Source organism: Ictalurus punctatus, chromosome 2 (genome assembly GCF_001660625.3).
Source record: "Ictalurus punctatus breed USDA103 chromosome 2, Coco_2.0, whole genome shotgun sequence".
Lineage (NCBI taxonomy): Eukaryota > Metazoa > Chordata > Actinopteri > Siluriformes > Ictaluridae > Ictalurus > Ictalurus punctatus.
In genome coordinates, this window is record NC_030417.2 from 24,367,406 (window position 1) to 24,387,716 (window position 20,311).

At 38.6% G+C, this 20,311-nt stretch overlaps 1 pseudogene; it reads left to right on the plus strand.

Annotated features, from left to right (window-relative positions):
* Positions 1-236: 236 nt before the first annotated feature.
* On the plus strand, positions 237-16,515 carry LOC128629336 (uncharacterized; annotated as a pseudogene).
* Positions 16,516-20,311: the final 3,796 nt, after the last annotated feature.

Here is a 20,311-nt window from a genome sequence, read left to right on the forward strand (position 1 = left end):
TTTTAACTGTATACATAGTGTATGTTGGAATTCATCTGGCACTTTTTGTGAACCGTATAATTACTATCTTAAAATGCTGATATGCCCTAGTCAAAAATCTTTCAAATCGCAGACATGCCCTATGTAAGTCTGAATTCTATAATCTTAGCACCAATATTAGAACATTGAGGTTTTTTTTTTTTTTAATTCATGCTATATTCACTAATTAATTCATTCATCTAATTATCCTGGTCAGCATGGTGGTGGATCCAGTGTCTCTCCCTGCAACACTGAGGGTAAGGTGGGAGAATTCATGGTCCATTGCAGGTCACCATGCAAACATACAGTACATTCACGTACTTACAGTATTCACACCTATGGGTAAGTTATTTAGCCTATCCACCCATCTGCATATTTGTGGGCAGTGGAAGGAAATAAGGGCGATGAGAGGAAACTCAGGCAAACAAGAGTAGAACATGCAGAACATGCACTGTTCCATCCCATCATGATTTATTATTTATTATTATTCATCCATTCTAATGATGACAGTTTTGGAGCAGTTCTTTGGGAGCCGTTGGGAGCATGCTCTTTGTATAGACCCCTCTGAAAATATTGGAAATTCAAGGACAATTCTTTTGTTTTTTGCAATACACTGAGGAAATTTGGTTTCGAGATCAAAAGATGAATATACAATGATCAGAATTCAGAATTTCAGCTTTCATTGCCTGATATTTACATCTAGATGAGTTAAGCAACTTAGAACACAGTACCTTTTGTTTGAACCCATCTATTTTTCAAGGGCTTAAAATATTGGAACATGTGACTGACAGCTTTTTGTTTCCTAGGGCTGTCTTGTTAGATTGATTATTTAAACAGTTAATAGCTCTGAATGTCTACTCTCAGTTTGAGCTCTGGGTTTCACCTGTGAAGACTGCATTTGTTGATAAAAAATATAAAACAACATAAAGACCAGGAAGCTGACTATTGGAGAAAAGCAAGCCATTGTGATGCTATGAGAAGAGAGAAAATCAATCATAGGCAATGCACAAGCATTGGGCATAGCCTATATAACAATCTGAAATGTCCTGAAAAAATAAAGAAACAACTAGTAACAACTAGACATGGACCAGGCTGGCCAAGGAAAACAACAGCAGTTGATGACAGAAAAATTGTGAGAGCAGTGGAGAAAAACCCAAAACAACAGTCAGTGGCTTCACAAACAACCTCCACAGGGCAGGGGTGGAGGTATCACAATCCATCATTCAAAGACGATGAGTGCAGAAATATAGAGGCCATACCACAAGATGCAAACCAGTAAGAATCAGAAGGCCAGATTGAATAGTAAATTTTTGACAAATGTCAATTTTCAACATGATAATACAAGTAATGGTGTTTCTTTAACCATTATTTACTATATTTCACACAATAGTCAAAAGATTACATGGCATTTATATAATTTACCATCATTAATAAACAATAATATTTAATAATCTTATGTTTTTAAAAACCTGGTTTAACAAGAAAGTAGTGAGTAGGCACTTGATTGATCTGTTGATTTAAAGTCACTCGAACTGTGTGGTAAAGTACATTAAATTAAACATGATCAAGCCATTGGTTCCATTGCCATACCATACCTAAGTACCAATGCCAAATTTGGTTATCCTTATCACCCAGATTAAATACCAGATTGCTTCCTATTAACTGTGTTTGTGGAATGACACTTTCCATACTACCTAGTACACTACATAGTAGAATGGCATTTGGGACTCAGTCACAGAAAATGTGCAGCTCCATTTTGTTTTTATTATATTTTGTTTCTGACAACATTTGATGACAAACATTCTCCTATTTTTATGATTAGAGTATTGTCTAATGACATTATATATGAGTGGACAACAAGGCGCCATTTACTCCCAAGTCTGCAAGTATATTGATTTTGACCATTGTTAGGAAAAAGATTCTAGTGCTTTGAGTCAAGGCTGAGCTACTATTTGCTAGCTAGACATCATGTTAATCAAAGTAATGTATGTAAAGAATGTAAAGTATGAATATATACTGGTATACAGCAGTAAATATTTACGCTCACCACAACTTATTTTATGAGGACACTAAAGCTGCTCCGTATTATTTTCATATAGTTCTGACACCTGCAGTAATTTACCCATCTGAATAGAGAAGTGTGCTCTTTTATGCTCTTCTTATTCTGTTGATGGTGTTCATTTTAAAAAGGAGCGACTGGCTAACCTTCCTAAGCTGCTTTGAGCATTCGCGAAGGTCATACAGTCAATAATAATCTGTTATGAAATTTAGGTAGTGCTGCCTCGGGTTATGCCATCACTTCATTCACTCACATTGCTTTGGTAGTTATAATATCTGTACAATGAGCTAGCTTAGACATTAAAATGAGCAACATTTTGAATTGTTAAAAAAAAAAAGAAAGAAAATAACTCCTACTGAGGGTCTGTTAGAACAGTTAATGGCACACCAAGACATGGCTTTGCTACAGAACTGTTAAGAGCTTCAGGTTCATGTTGGAAAGTGCATGTGTGTTAATGAGGCTCAGCTATGCTAGAGACATGTGGCTTTACCGTGCACATTTTAATGTAAAAAAAAAAAAAAGAATGAAAAAGAAAAGAAAAAAGAAAAAAAGGATGTTTGTGTAAATTTGCACATTTCTGATCATGCCTATCATCACCACATAACAAGAGAACTTCTCATACTCACAGGTCACATTATATGATAGTGAATCACTATCAGTTAGCAGTGTTGGGTAAGTTACTAAAAAAAAGTAATCCACTACAGATGACTAATTACTACTTTAAAATTGCAATTTAATTATATTACTGATTACTGCATGTAAATATGACTGCATGCAATCAGATTACTAATTACTTTACTTTCAAAACCTACCAAACCTGCAAAAATAAACTACAAAAAGTTGGATTTATTATAAAACTTGTGTTGTCAATGTTTGTAATGTTTGATAAAATATTAAACTTTTCTAACTAGGCTAGTTTGGTGTTACTAGCCAAAGGAAGGCACAACTAAGATATGGGTTTAGCTGCAATTCTAAATACATTATAGACATTTACACAGCTTGTTTTCCTGCTCAGCATGAGAGGATGTTACTGTTTCAGTTTCAACCCCTTTACTGGTTTAAAAAACAAACGGCGTATACCCATTTTTCCTAATTCTACCTGTGTGAGCTAGCAATTGGCAGAATTGTGAGCTGCCAGCCAATAAGACAAGAGCATTTCCATGTATATTCCTGTAAACCTTGTCTGATTGTTCTCGCATCCGTTCACTGAAGATATAAAATTATGACACTGTGTCTTCTTTTACTGATGTTCAGTTATGTAGTGACAAACCACCCCAAGTAACTATACGGGGCTAAAGAAAAAATTTTTGGGGCCACAGTCCCGAATGCCTAGGCCAAGTTAGGCCCCTGGCAGCTGTGCAAAACGTGACTTATTTTAAAAATTTATTTTACTTAATATTGTTTTCTTAACAGTAAGTTTGTAACACAAGTAACGTAATTTTACTGACATCAGTAATTGTAATCAAATTATAAATTTTAAATGTAATGCATAATGTAATACTGTGTTATCAGAAAAAGATTATAAATAGATTCCCTATCTAGAAATTTGAAGTCCATGATGCCATGTATCCTAACAAAATGTCCAGGTCCTCTGGCAGAAAAACAGCCCCAAAACATTAAATAGCCACAACCATATTTAAGCGTGGGCATGAGGTACTTTTCCATATGGCTACCTCTCCGTGTGTGTGCCAAAACCACCTCTGGTGTTTATTGCCAGAAAGCTCTATTTTGGTTTCATCTGACTATAGAACCCGATCCCATTTGAAGTTCCAGTAGAGTCTGGCAAACTGAAGATGCTTGAGTTTGTTTTTGGATGAGAGTACAGGCTTTTTTCTTGAAACCTTTACAAACAACTTGTGGTGATGTAGGTGACTTCAGATTGTAGTTTTGGAGACTTTCTGACCCCAAGACACAACTAACTTCTGCAATTCTCCAGCTGTGATCCTTGGAGATTTTTGGCCACTCAAATCATTCTCTTCACAGTGAGTTGAGACAATATAAATACATATCCAATTCCAGGTTGATTCATAACATTTCCAATTGACTAGTACTTCTTAATTATTGCCCTGATGGTGGAAATGGGCATTTTCAATGCTTGTGCTATTTTTTTTATAGCCTCCTCCGATTTAGTGAAGCTCAATAACCTTTTGCTGCACATCACAGCTATATTCCTTGGTCTTACTCATTGTTATGCCTTCTTTGCACATATTTACCAAGGATGCCACTATTAGTAGAGGGCTCTGTTGCTGGATCATTGTCTGGCTGAACTCTTGTCTTGGTTAATCAGTCACCCATGACAGTTCCATGCTTCACTGTCACTGTCACTAGAACACTGATAGATTTATATGCATATGATTATCAGCCCTATCTGTTCTTGATTAGCTTGATTAGCATGCCACTAAACCAACAACAACAATAACAACAATAACAACAAGAACAATAATAATAATAATAATAATAATAATAATAATAATAATAATAATAATAATAATTTGATTTAAAAAATCCTAAATCATATAATCTTAGTGAACATAAACCTGAACATTATAATTTCAGTTATCAAATTTATTATGGCTTTCCTGACCATTATAAAACACAAGTGTTTAATCAATTCTGAGTCAACATTTATACACTCACTGGACACTTTATCAGAAACATCTATACCCTTGTTCATTCATCCAAATATCCAATCAGCCAATCATGTAGCAGCAGCGCATAAAATCATGCAGATACAGGTCAAGAGCTTCACATCAAACATCAAAATAGGGAAAAAATTTGATTTGACTGTGGAGTGTTTGTTGATGTCAGATGTTTGGTTTTGGTATTTCAGAAACTGCTGATCTCCTGGGCTTTTTATGCACAATAGTTTCTAGCATTTACACAGAGTAGTAGGGGGAAAAAATCAAATATCAAGTGAGCAGCAGCTTTGCAGGCAAAAATGCCTTGTTGATGAGTGAGGTCAGTGGAGAATAGACAGACTGGTTCAAGCTGACAGGAAGGCTACAGTAACTCAACAGAATATCATGTCAGGTTCCACCCCTGTCAGCCAAGAACAGGAATCTGAGCCAACAGTGTTCAGAGGGTCACCTAAACTGGACAGTTGAAGATTGGAAAACCATTGCCTGGTCTGATGAACCTCAATTCCTGTTGTGACATAAAGATGATAAGGTCAGAATTTGGCATCAACAGCATAAAACCATAGACACAACCTACTTTGTGTCAACAGTTATTGTTGATGGTGTAATGGTCTGAGGAATGTTTTCTTGGCACACATTGGGCCCAGAAGACATGTTTATCCATTTCTAGAAACAATTTACCCATCTTCTAATGCATTCCAGCATGATAAAGCACAAGTCATCTCAAATTGGTTCCATGAACATGACAATGAGTTGTTATAGGACGTATGTCAAGGCCACAATGATGTACATCAGTGGCATCCCCAGTTACCAGACCTGAATCCGGTAGATACCGTCTCACGCCGCACAATGTAGTTAAGACTATACTTATCTATGTGTTTTTAAAGATGGGTAAACCACCAGACTGTGGCTTTGAACTTGAGGATGAGCTCCCAGCCCTACTTTAGTAAAAATGTTTCAAAATGCTGGAATAAGCAAAGACAAATTGATAAACATGTTTGGAACAGTGTACTTATTACACCAATTTGATTGACACTTTAAATATTCCAAATCAAACTTGTAATCATACTGTATAAACATTAGACTGATTGACTGAGTCAGATCATTCAGTTCAGTTCAGCAATGAAAGCTGACCCTTGGCTCCCAAATACCTCATTGGTGGTTTTTCCCCAAACATGACATATTATGACCAGATATTGCTTTTCTTTGCTGAATGAACTATGGCTGAAATCATTTAATAAAAACTTGCTCTACCTTGTAATTAACAATATAGCATAACACTGCATTATGTTTTATAAAAAAAATTGTTTAAATAATTCTTAGCAAGGAGCTACAGATGTTATTTGACAAATACTGTAAGCATCTCCACATTCATATTACTGTGTCTGTGCTTCATGAAGAATATTCCTATCCATTTACCCTGATAACTAATTACCTCCTCTATTACACTTGCGTATACACTTGCATATCATGTGACAAAAAAAACACACCCCATGGAAATTGTTGGCTTTTTTGACATATATGGACAAGCAAAGATTTGCTCATCTTTGAAAAAGTGCCTATTAACAAAGTTGATGTACATGAACACAACCACAAGGAAAATTAATTTTTTTCCATTCTTTATTCAACAGAAATATCAATAGATATTTCTGTATTATAATTTTTTTTATTCTAATATTTTGAAATACCAGATTTTATATATATCCATGTGCTGTAAACTATAATAATCAAGATTAAAACAAAACAAAAAAGGCTTGAAATATTTAACTTTATGTGTAATGAATCTAGAATAGATTCCACTTTTTGAATTAAATTATGGAAATTTTTAAACTTTTTTTGAGATGCACTTGTATGAAATGAATATATTTTGGAAAACCATATATAATTCATTATATATGAATATCATATATCATATTAATAGATAATATTAATCATATATGAATAATTAATTAATGAATAATAACAAATCATTATATATAATCATATTAATCTGTGACATTTTACTCTGATTTGTTGCTCTTTTAGAAATTGTCTAGGCATTTGAGAGCAATTATTGTTTGTCTATGCATAAGACTACACAAAATACAGGGCTTACCTCACCTACACAGCATTTTGAGAAGAGAAAACAGAAGCAGAAACAAACTCACAGAATTTGGATATACTGTCTCTGTGTGAGGTATTAATGAAATATTGATATTGTTCAACCCACATTGTGAGTCACTGAGGCTTCAGGACTTCTTCCTTTTTACATGTCAGTATAGCTTTTTTTTTATTAAAGTACCTCAAATGCGCTCTCTCTCTCTCTCTCTCTCTCTCTCTCTCTCTCTCTCTCTCTCTCTCTCTCACTCACTCACGAGCTTCACTCGGGGGGGGGGGGGGGGGGGAGTTAAATCATGGCTTGACAGCACACCATCTTCTAGACGACATAAATGCTTTTTTTCCAGTTAAAATGTTTTTTTATTTTTTTTATTTTTTAGCTAGTTTAGTGCTAGGGTTATAGCCTACCCAAATATGATTACATTATTCAGACTGAACATACACTTTCTTCTAAACAGGTACAAATCCAGATATTAATAGGCTATCTGGTTGAGACTAGAGGTATACACAGAGACAATACACATAGGTATACACTCTGTTCAAAAAGGTGACTTTTGAAATAAAATGTATACAAAACAACACATATATAAGCATTTTCATTACATTTAAAATCCAACCTCTCAAATCCTAGTCCATCAGAGCCCCAAAAACCAATTCATGATCTTTTGTTACACAAATACCAGACAATACACTGGAAGAGACCAGTAAAACTGTGAAATTAGCTTCTAATCCAGTGATGGGCGATTCTGGTCCTGGAGGGGTATTGCACTGTCCTGAAGAGCTTAATCCCTAATCAAACACACCTGAAAAATCTCACCAAAGTCTTCAGGATTACTAGAAAATTACAGGAAGGTGTGTTTGATTAGCATTTTCATGATTAAATTAAATAACTAGCACCCTATAAGAAAAATCGCTTAAAAAATATTTCACTAATGACTAAATCACATCATTTGTTGTAGAATGCCAAATTAGACTTCGCAAACAATCATTTAGCAGTTAAAAAGTTAACGTTATCGATCAAATCTGTGCCAAGTAAATTAGATCTGGGAATGGTAACGCTTTAGAATAAGGAGTCGTCATTAATGATTTACTACACTGGAAGAAATGAATAATGCAATATTAACTTTCTAGTAACTACTAAGTAACTAGAAACTCAGATTAACAAATTAGGAATTAATAGCACACAGATGTATGCGGTAGTTCATGATTAGCTAATCAATAACTACTATTTCTTTCATGCCTTCCGGAGAACCACTAAAAAACTATTAATAACTACTATTTCTTTCATGCCTCCCAGAGAACTTCGGTTATTCCTGGAGAAATTCGGTTACTGCACACAAATTTGGGGTAACCATGGACAATAAACTGTCCTTTTCCTCTCATTTGCTAATCTGACATGCTCATGTCGGGTTCTCCTTTATAGCATCAGAAGGATTCGTCCATTTCTATCCATACAGGCCACTCAGGTGCTGGATCAGTCTTCTGTCATTTCGAGACAGGACTACTGCAATTCATTCCTGGCAGGTTTGCTTCTGAGCACCATTTGACCTTTGTAATTCATACAGAATGCAGCTGCACAACTGGTTTTCAACCTTCCTAACTTCTCCCACACCATCCCATTGCTACACTCCCTCCACTGGCTTCCTGTAGTTGCCCACATCAGATATAAAACACTGATGCTTGCCTACAAAGCCAAAAATGGACCAGCATCTACTTACCTCAAATCACTTATCACACCCCACACTGCACCACACTCCCTCCGATCCTCTAGCACAGCTCGACTGGTCCCACCATCTCTCAGGATACAAGGAAGGCATGCATCAAGAATCTTCTCTGTTCTGGTACCTAGGTGGTGGAATGAACTTCTTCTAGATGTCTGAACAGCTGAGTCACTGGTGGTCTTCAAACGACGTCTAAAGACCTACCTCTTCCTAAAGTACTTAAATGAGCACTTTTCATTAAAAAAAAATGTGTGTTTTCTTATATATTTCCTATATTACCTCCCAATAGAGTTTTCACTGATGGTATTTTTAGTCTGTGACCTGTATCGGGATGTATTTATTGATAGAGACTTCTGTAAGTTGCTCTGGATAAGGGCCTCTGCCAAATGCCATGAATGTAAATGTACTAAGAAACAATATTAATAACTACTATTTCTTTCATGACTCCCAGAGAACTACTACGAAACTATATACAGTTTCATAATTAATGAGAAACCACTACTGTTCATGAATAAACAAGATTGTTTACATAATCAATAGGTAATAGCAGACTTATGATTTGGGTAAGCTGTTAATAATTATTATCATTCCTCCTCGAGAACTGTTTACTAACTATGGATCATTGTAAAGAAATGACTTTTTAAATGCACATTTCAGGACCTTACTCCTATGGCCAATTTTCCGTCATGCCTTTGAACTTCACCCTTATATGTAATCATTTGTTCCACATTATTATTAATACTTAAATAAAGAGAAGTAGGCTTCACACTTCTCATTGAATCACCAGAGCGTCATTGAGACTACTGAAACATTTCAAGTCATCAGCCATACCCCAATACCAAACAAATTGTAAAATTGATTGATTTATTTAAATACCTCACAGAAAGATATGGTTCTATGCAAGTCTTATACCTCATAGTTAGAAGATTCTATTCTTTAGGATTAGGTTTTCATTAGTAAGTATTGCACGAATAATGGTAGCTCACTAATAATGACTTAAGTGTTACTACATCCTTCTAAAGGAATTACTAATTATTTGGAGCTGTATTCTAAAGTGAAGATCATGATAGCCCACTTGTATTGACTTGTATAGTGTTACCAAATCTAACAACAAAAAAAAAATTACTAACCAAAACCTTACAAAAACTTCAAACGCTTACAATAACTTTAGTGTTTGGCTGCACATGATATTTACTCATCATAACCTGGGGAAAAACGCATAATCTTTAGGGTTTTTTTGTTTCCGTTCATTGAATGGTTTACATATTTGCATATTGGTAATCACTTCATATTAAGACTCATACTCAGTTTGTTTTTCATTCAAATACTTTATTAATTCCAGTGCATCATTTAACTAGTTGGAGTGCACACATCCTAATTCATGTAGTACTATACACACTTTTGTTAATACTTTTTCCTTTGAGTTAAGTTATTGTTGTGTGGAATGAGCTGAGGAGGGGATGGCTGGTGTATAGTTGCCTTGCGGAATTGCCGATGGGGTCCGTGCACATTAAAGGCCGACACGCCACATTCACTGCTATTTTTAGTTCCGCTTGCTGGTACCAAGAAGCAGACTGACTGTGGGGAGAGTGGGATGTTTTGTGTTCATTTTCTTTACTTTCTTATTTATAATTATGTATTTCTTTTTAAATTTTTGTATTTATTTGTTTCTATCTTTATTTCAGTTATTCAGTTGATCTTGTTTTTAATGTTGTACTTTGAAGTTTGTAGTGTTTTGTTTCTCCCCCATGTGTCTAAAGTGGACTAGTCCATCTGTATAAATGTGCCTCTGTTGATTTATTTGTTAACTCAGTTTGGTTCTGTTCAGTCCTCAGTTACTTGAGTTTAATTCTATTCAGTTTGTAATGAATAGAATATGATGTGACCCGGGTTACAAGTTGACCTCTTTTATAGGCCTAAATATTGATTTTGATTATTTGAATTTAATTAGATTTATTTGTAAATATATTTTTTGATTCATTAAACTCTTTTTTTGGGAAACTGTGTCCCTTATGCCTTGACTGCCTTGGTCCCTCATAAACAGCTTAACCAAATCATAAGTCTGCTATTACCTATTGATTATGTAAACAATCTTGTTTATTCATTAACAGTAGCAGTTTCACATTAATTATGAAACTGTATATAGTTTCTCAGTAGTTCTCCCAGAGGCATGAAAGAAATAGTAGTTATTGATTAGCTAATAGTGAACTACCACATACATCTGTGTGCTATTACTCAATAATTCGTTAATCAGAGTTTCTACTTAGTTAATAGTAGATACTAGAAAGTTAATATTGCATTATTAATTTCTTCCATTATAGTTAATCATATAAAATGGATAATGTATTATGACGGATTGTCACGGAACGAGACTGGAGGCGGATGCAGGTGCAGGTCACCGTCTTTATTATTTAAACCAGAAACAAACAAACAGATAAGCAAACACAGGGAGCGCGGTCTCTACGGACTATACTCACTCTGGTCCCCTAGCTACGACCGCTAGCATGCTACACATTAGCACATACCCGTATACTTCCCTCACTTGACGAACTCAACCAACTTTAATACTGCGCGATGTGCGCAGTCACACGGGGGGTTTAAATAACAAACCTAATTAAACTAAGACATTAACACCTGGGGCAAATCAGAGACTTAAGTCAGTGTCCAAGCGGGAAGTGAACGAAAACAAAAGAGTCATGTGACCAGTCAGCGGCCGTACTGCAGTGCCCTCTGCTGGCCGTGGCGTAACAGAACCCCCCTCCAAAGGGTGCTCCTCCCGGAGCACCAAGAACCCCCCACCAACGGGGGTCCCGGGCCCCTGTGCGAACTGTCTTTCGCTGCGACAGAAAGCGAAGCAGCCTCCGTCGGGCAGCAGAGGAGCAGAGCAGCATCCCCACCGGGGTTGAAAGCCAGAGCACCTCCCCTGGCGGCACTGGGACGCAGGACACCGCCCCTGGGATGCTGGGCACCACCCTCGGCAGCTCTGGAACTCTGGGTGCCACCCTCGGCGGCACTGGAGGGCTGGGCGGCCTCCTCGGCCGGGCGGCGCAGCGGGACGGCCTCCTCGGCCGTGCCGGGCAGCGGGACGGCCTCCTCGGCCGTGCCGGGCAGCGGGACGGCCTCCTCGGCCAGGCTGGGCAGCCGGACGGCCTCCTCGGCCAGGCTGGGCAGCCGGACGGCCTCCTTGGCCGTGCAGGGCAGCGGGACTGCCTCCTCAGCTGGGCTGGGCGGCGGGGCGGCCTCCTCCGCTGGGCTGGACAGCAGGACAGCTTCCTCGGCCGTGCAGGGTAGCGGGACAGCCTCCTCAGCCTGTCCTTCTGAGGTCGCCATGTTGACCTCAGGTGAGAGCTCCACAGCTGAGACCTCCCCGTAGGCCTCAGGCTGGAGCTCTGCTGTCCTCATTGCCCCGCCCAAAAAAAATTTCTGGGCCAGCCTTCACCTCTGGACTGCGTAGCAAGGTGTACCTCCCCTGCAGTGGAAAGCCCCAGATGCTCAGGCTACTTTGTTGCAAGGCGTCGCTCCTTGGCGGCGGGGACGGGGTATATGGCGCGAGGGACGACGCAGCGCGCAGCTCGGCTTTGCACTGAGAAATGTCCTCCGCAAGCTGTTTGCTCAACTCCAGGGACGAACGGAGAAGCGCCCAAATACTGGCCTCTTCGGCGGCGCTCATAGCGACCTGCTGCTTCCGCATTTTTGGCGCAGTATTCTGTTACGGAACGAGACTGGAGGCGGATGCAGGTGCAGGTCACCGTCTTTATTATTTAAACCAGAAACAAACAAACAAACAAACAAACAAATGGATCTGAATTCTAAAGTGTTACTCTGTGAACCGGGATGTCCTCATTCAACTAAATACAAATTCACACACTACTTATTGGCACCACAATAAGCGTTAGCCTAGCATTTACCTCTCCTCAGCTACAGTGTCATATTATGAATTGTGAAGGGAGGAGGAGCATAGAGAGGGGGTGGGGTTTAAGAGAATGCGCATTATATTTTAATTTAAGCTGGTGTTTAAATTCAAATGATGTAAATGACTATGTTCAACGGACATGAAAGCCTATTATCAGATGTAGCTACTGTAATCTACCTGATCAGACAATAACTTATCAAGAAAGTTTTTGCTTTCCAGCAGGCACAAGCGAACTACTGAATCAATATGAAACTCAACTAAAAACTATGTTCAGTGGTGTTCAGTTATTATTTAAAGTCCATACTGGCCTAGGTATGGTATGTTTTAGCATTTTATCCCTTGAAGCACTACAGTCCATCCTGACCACTCTGATCAGCTGATCACCACTAATCCATAGGATCATTTGCAAATTACTTCTCTGAATCTCTTTCTCTTGAACAGATGTAGTATTTGGTAGTGTTTATATTAAATGTGTAAGAAACAAGACTAGCCTAAGCTTAAAGTCCTGATTTCCATATGAGTAAATATGTGTGTAATTACAAATGGTACTTAGCAAATTGCATGTGAAAAAGAAAACTATCTAATTAATGAGTTGAATAAGTAGTGATATTATTCTCACATGCACACACTGAACAGTCATTGCCAGAAAGACTTGTGGTAATTTTGAAGGACCTTTTTGATCACTTGCCAGCCTGGTTTATCAATCTTCTTCTTTCTTTTTTTGGCATCCAGTTTAGAGTAACAGTCTGGTCCAAGCAAGTAATGCCTTCTTAAAGAAAGTATTGGCTGTGCTCCAAATAACATTTTAATTTAAAGAAAATGTCCAAAAATACTTTAATTTTTAAATCTCACTTTTTCCATAATATTAAATTTCCTTTAAAATCCTTTAAATTCCTTACCACATAGTTAAAAAAAAAAGCACTTACTAATAACATAGAGTATGCTATTATATTAGTCAAAATGGATAGGAAAAATGCAACAAAAAAAAGTAACAAACTTAATTTGCATTTATTGTCTGTCATGCAATAAATTTTTTGAAAGAAGTGATTTTCCACATGTTGTATTGAACTACAGTATCTTAGTTAGTCATTTACCCAGCCCAAAAGATAGAAAGACAGGTGGGAGAGCACCCATTGTATAACATTTCAGTGATATAGAAATTTATATAGTGTAATATACTTTTTGCAAGGCTCTCATGTATTTATTAATCCTATTGTTATTTCTTGCAAATAGAAACATTTGGATGAACGGATAACCTTAACCTAAAGATGCCATAAAACAATGGCATCAATGAAAATTTGGAGTAGATCATGTGGCAGTCTTTTCATATTCCACTTGACAACTGCATGGTATTTTAATAGTACTATATTTTTCTTTACAACTACGTCTGAGGACATCTGAGTATTAAACAATACATTCCCAAACTATGGGCATTAATACTGAGTTGTTAACCCATTTGCTGCTGTAATAGCCTCCACTCTTCTGAAAAGGCTTTCCAATAGATTTTGGACCATGGCTGTGGGATTTTTGCTCATTCAGCAACAACAGCACATGCAGTTGGGTTAGTGTTCCAGTTCATCTCGAAGGTGTTCAGGGGGGTTGAGGTCAGAGCTCTGTGCAAGCCACTGAAGTTCTTCCACACCAACCTTGGTAAACCATGTCTTTATGGATCTCAATTTGTGCACAGTGGCATTGTCATGATGAAACAGGATTGGGCCCCTTAGTTACAGTGAAAGCTTGCAGAGGCATTGTAGACAATTTTGTGTTTCCAACTTTGTGGAAGTAGAAAAAAATTGTTTTTAAAACCACTACAATTTGAGATCCCTAGAATTCATTTCTCATTGTGCACATAACCTGTTAGTCTACTCTGATTAGTATGCTTTAATATCATCTAATATGGTCCTTTGGGATTATTTGATGGAATTGACAGCAATACAGATGTGGCCATTGAAAATGTGCATCACAAGAACAGGGATCCTACGATTTCATGCGGAATCACGGGAATCACATGCATTCTGCAGAAATACAAGACCAGTAGGGAGCTGCCATGTTTCATTTGAATAAACACGGCTCTCTAGTAGATAGAGTAGCTCTACCTGGACATATGCTGTATACAGCATATATTCTTTTACCATCCAATACAGGATTGTGGAACACACACAACACACGAACATGAATATAACAGAAGCTTGACAATGAGAAGCTAAAACCCAGAGGGTATGTCTCAACCAGCTCCCTAGTTCAGTAGTCAGGGGACTGATCAGGGAGTCGGCCATTCTAAGGGCTGGCTCAATTGCAAAATCCTTTCAGTGCACTAAACATTTGCTCCCTAAAAATCCCACGATTAACTGAAAAAAAAAAAAAAACAGGTACCATCGATGCTCACTATATTCCCTTTCTGGAAATGATGTCATGTTTTCGAGGCCTCTCAGATCTAAAGAAATGGGGGACGAACTCTCTGCCAACTTCTGGCTACAAATGTAAGTAGCTTGTTATTGTAGGTCTCAAATGATTACTTACATTAGTGATTTTTAACTTTGTGACATTCTATATGGTTTGTTTGTGTCTAATGACTTTTAAGCATTTAATGATAAAAAAAAAAATTCCACTAGCTTGCCTATGATCCTGCTTGACAAATTGTGACAGAAATACATGTGATTAAGCTAACAAATTTATATGACATATAAATGACATATGACAGTTAAACTTTTTGGTGACGTTTTACAACGCAAGTATGTAGTCATGTCACCAGAAAGTTATAAGTGCAGCAACTCATGTACACCATATACTGATTCACTACCTGTTTCCCTCATCCCTTTTCTTTCCAAAATCCTTGAAAGAGCTGTTTTTAAACAACTCTCCATTTTTCTCATACAGAACAACCTCTTAGACACCAATCAGTCTGGCTTCAAAAGCAGTCACTACAGGGAGACTGCTTTGCTTTCTGTCACTGAAGCCTTACGACTAGCAAGATCAACCTCAAGATCATCCGTCCTCATCCTATTCGACCTCTCTGCTGCTTTCCACACTGTGAATCATCAGATCCTCCTGCTAACTCTCTCCAGGCATCATCAGAACAGTGCTGAGCTGGGTGGAATCATATCTGACAGGCAGATCTTTCAATTTATTGTGGCGGGGAAGAGCTTCTGAAACTCAGCAACTCACAACTGGGGTTCCCCAGGGGTCAGTTCTGGGTCTACTGCTCTTTTCTATGTATACTACATCTCTGGGGCATGTGATTGAGTCTCATGGCTTCTCATATCATTGCTATGCTGATGACACCTAGCTCTGTTTAACCTTCTAGCCTGATGATCCATTTGTCTCTGCATGAATCTCTGCTTGCCTGTCTGACATCTCAAACTGGATAAGGGAACACCACCTTAAGCTCAACTTGGCAAAAACTGAGCTTCTCGTCATCCCTGCCCGCCCCTCAATAAACCACAGCCTCACTGTACAGCTCGGCTCAACCACACTCAAGCCAACCAGGACAGCCAGGAACCTTGGGGTGATTCTTGATGACAGCTTGACCTTCACAGACCACATCTCAACAACTGCACGATCCTGTAGGTTCATCCTGTTCAACATGAAGAAAATCAGACCCTATCTCACTGAACAAGGTACACAGCTACTAGTCCAAGCACTTGTTATCTCAAAACTGGACTACTGCCATGCATTACTACTGAGTCTACCAGCCAGCTCCATCAAACCCCTTCAGATGATTCAGAATGCAGCAGCATGCCTTGTTTTCAACCAGCCCAAAAGAACCCATGTCACACCCCTTTCATCTCCCTTCACTGGCTTCTTGTATCCACCCGCATTAAATTCAAGGCCTTGATGCTCACATACAAGACCTTGTCTGGAACAGCACCTCCCTACCTCAACACTCTCTTTGAAGTTTACGTTCCCTCACACAATCTGCGATTGGTTAATGACTGATGCTTAGTAGTGACTACTCAGCGTGGCTCAAGGTCCCTTTCCAGCACCTTCAAACTAACTATCCCTCAGTGGTGGAATGAACTTCCAATCTCAATCCAGACCACAGAATCTGTCACTATTTTCAAAAATAGCTAAAGACCCAGCTCTTCCGTAAGCACTTCACTAACCCCTAACCCCTAACCCCTAACCTGCCAACCCTCACATTATTAAAAAAATAAAGTACACTGGCTCTTACACCTCTACTCTGTGCACTTTGCTTCTCTAGAACTACATTAAAAATCTTGTATTGTAGCACTACTCGTATTGTTCTCTGCTTGACATATCAATTTGCTTGTAGTTCCTCATGTGTAAGTCAGTTGGATAAAAGTGTCTGCTAAGTGAATAAATGTAAATGTAACAATAAATTTAAGAGGTTTTAGAGCTAAAACAGTAGACTGGATCAGTACTGCTCTCTTGTAGACCAAGACAAAGCTTTGAGATGAAGTTGTTAGGAGGAAAAAAAATGAAGAAGGCTATTTAAAGATGAGCACTGATTGTAACCTTCTTAGGAGTACCATATAACAAATTGGAAAAAAATATGGCACAACCCAGACACTGCCAAAATCAGGCCAATCTGAATGCTCGTGCAAGAAGGGCAATTGTCAGAGAAGTTTCCAAGATTCCAGCTATGACACTGATGGAGTTACAGAGCTCACCCACTAAAATCGGAGAACCTGTGCAGACCTAAAAATATCATCAGATCTTCACATATCTGTCCTCTTTTGTAAGAGAGGCCACTTCTGAGAAAGGCCAGGTTAAAAAAATCTGTAAACTTTTAGAAATAGATCTTGCCGACTGATGAGGCTGAAGGTCCACCATTTGGTCTAAAGCAATTTGGTCTAAAGCCAAAGTATAATGTTTGCACAAATCAAATGCAGCACAACACCTAGGTTGTGCTTCAACAGGAGGAACTTGAAGGCTTGTTGCCATCACAGGCAACATGGATGGAGCCAAATATAAGCACATTTCATTTAGGAATTAAATTTATGTTATGTAACAGGACAATGAGCCAAAGCACAGACTACAATTGAATGGCTGAGTCAGACTAAAACGAAAAAAGTGTCATGACCTGAAAATTGCTGTCCACAATCATTCACCAACTCATTTGGCAGAGTAAAAGAAATTTTGCATCGAAGAATGGAAGAACATGCCAAAGTCATAATGTTCCAAGCTCATAGAGACACATCCATGACAACTCAACTCTGATTTTTTTTTTTTTGGCTGCAAAATGATAATTTACACTGAGTGGCTGTAAGAATTCTAAGCATGTCTGAATCATTTAAGCAGTTTTTCAATTTTTACAAAAGTCAGCTTCATCAGCTGCTCAATATTATAATAATTAAATATTGGATATGGCATAAACAAGTGCAGATAAATGAATAGGAACAAAAAGATCTCCCATAAGGACTCAATTCAGCCAAACTCATCTTAACAAAATGTCGGTTCATCTTATTAGCCTTTAAATAAGTTCATGTTTTTAGTTGCCCTAGTGTCTGAAAGATTGATGAAGATCAGCTAATGACTTTTAGGTGAAAAATGAAATAAAAGATGCCCTTCTCTGAGCCATCAATCAAAATGATTAATGCCTTTATTATTCTATATAAACTTTAGTGGGCATAGCAGTATGAACTACATAATTTCCTAGACCAACAAAATATGCATACTTTTTACATGATTCTGTCTTATTGTCCCTTCTGAGAAACAGGTGCCATGCTGCCATCTGAGTAATTACTTTGGATCCTTATTAAAATGGCTGTGGAAGTTCCCAAACAGTGTTTCCTTGTTGGAATTAACTGCATGCTCTATGGAGGGCATTGGCAGAACTGTTCAGAATGTTTTCCAAAACTGCTGTCATCCTCTTCTAAATCACTGCCTCTTATACATTTGTATATTGAGGTGTTTGGCAGGCAACAGCACACAAGAGAACGATGGCCACAAAAGATGTTAACAAGGCCCTATGGCCTGCTGCACACATTAAAGTCACTTTATAAAGAATAGCCTGTGCTGGCCTTTCCTGTATAGAGCATCTGCATAATCTGCCCAGTTCAGTCTGTTGTTCAGGTAGGCCCACAGAGAGATAAGGAGAGTGGCACTGTGCTGGCACAGTGCAGTCTCTGGGGTGGCACAGTGCTGCTCAGCACCTCCTGCAACACACATTTCTGAAGCTTTTTAAACTGTGGTTTGTTAGTCAGATTATCCATGATCCAGGAGACTGTGAGGGCATCAGCCTTCACTGCACAGAAATTGTTTTACACAGGTATGTTGATTCCACACAGTGGAAGGGAGGAACTGAAGGGAGGAACTGTAATTTTTTTATTGTACACTTAATTAAAGTGACATGTTCAGTTTCTAATATATTAACTTACAGTGAATGCATAAAAAAGGAGCTGACTTCTGTATCAAAGCTGGATCCATTTATGCTTTGTTGTTTTGCATTTTGATCATTTTGAAATTATTTTCTCAAGGACAGTGCCTAGATTAAACAGAGAATGTTGTCCAAACTGAGCGTTAAAGTGTTCATACGTTTAGCAAATATAAAAAATGTGCAGCATATATTAAAACTGAGTTATTTACAATGTTTATTTTTAATTTTCAAATGTAATTTGAACAACAAAATAAGACCCAAAATGCAACCCGCCATATTTAATGCTTGTAAGCATTTCAGTTTTGGGTCTGCTTCATCCCAACTCTAAGTTCTCTTCCTGCCATGTCATGCTAGAGCTACAGTATTAGTTGAGTTATGGTTTGTGGTGTTCTGTCAGCAAGATTCAGATGAGTTCATCTGCATCACACCATGCCACTATGTGGACCACCTAAAAGTGGTGTGAGTTAGCATTGGGCTAACATTAAATTGCTATTGTCATAACGGAGTCCATGGAGACGGATGCAAGTGCAGAACTTCTTTAATTAAAAAAAAAACAATAAACAACAAAAAAAAACCCCAGGGAAACCAGGAATTAGTATACAATGAGCTAGGCTAAAACTGAGAAAAAAAACACAAACATGATGCACAGGGCTAAAAGCAACAGAAATCTGGGGGAGCGGCGACCATGGCAAGGCCAGAGGGGTGAGCGAACGGCCACAGCAAGGCCAGAGGAGGGAGCGAATGGCCATGGCGAGGCCAGAAGGGGGAGAGAATGACCATGGCGAGGCCAGAGGGGGGAGCAATGACCACGGCGAGGTCAGAGGGGGCTAAACTCACCAGCTGGTTAGGGTAGGGGGGTGACATCTTCAGTGGGGCAGGGGAGTGGAACGACGTCCTCAGCGGAATAGGGAAATGGTGCAACACCGTCAGTGGAAGAGGGAAGTGGGGCGACGTCCTCGACAGGGTAAGATAGGGGGTGGCATCCTCAGTGGGGTGGGGTAGGGTGGGAGGGCAAGAAGAGTCTCCTGCTCTGGGCTCATGCCCTTTCTTCATCCTATCTATCCTACTTAGCCCAAATGCCCCTCCAGCTGGTCAGCAGCTTCTCAAGGTGCCACAGCACTGCCAGTTCTGCTGCATCTATGGGTGGCTGAAGCATGGACACCACAGAGACGGATGCAACTGCAGAACTTCTTTAATAAAAAAACAAAACAAAAACAAGAAGCAACAAAAAAACAAACCAGGGACACAGGGATTTCAGGAACTAGGTCACAGGGAGATAAGCTAAAATTTGAAAAATAAACAAACACTATGCACAGGGTTAACAATAACATAAATCTCCCACTACATGTGAACATAGGAACTCTAGCAACTGTCTCCTGTGTGTTGAAAAGCTTTCAAAAATGGAGTGTAAATGAATATCTTTCAAAAGAGTGGAATATAACACTTACACTATTGTAACTGTTATGCTGTTTGAATAACTTTAGGCAGAACTTTTACAGTTTAAATGTGTAGTAACAAATTTTAGTG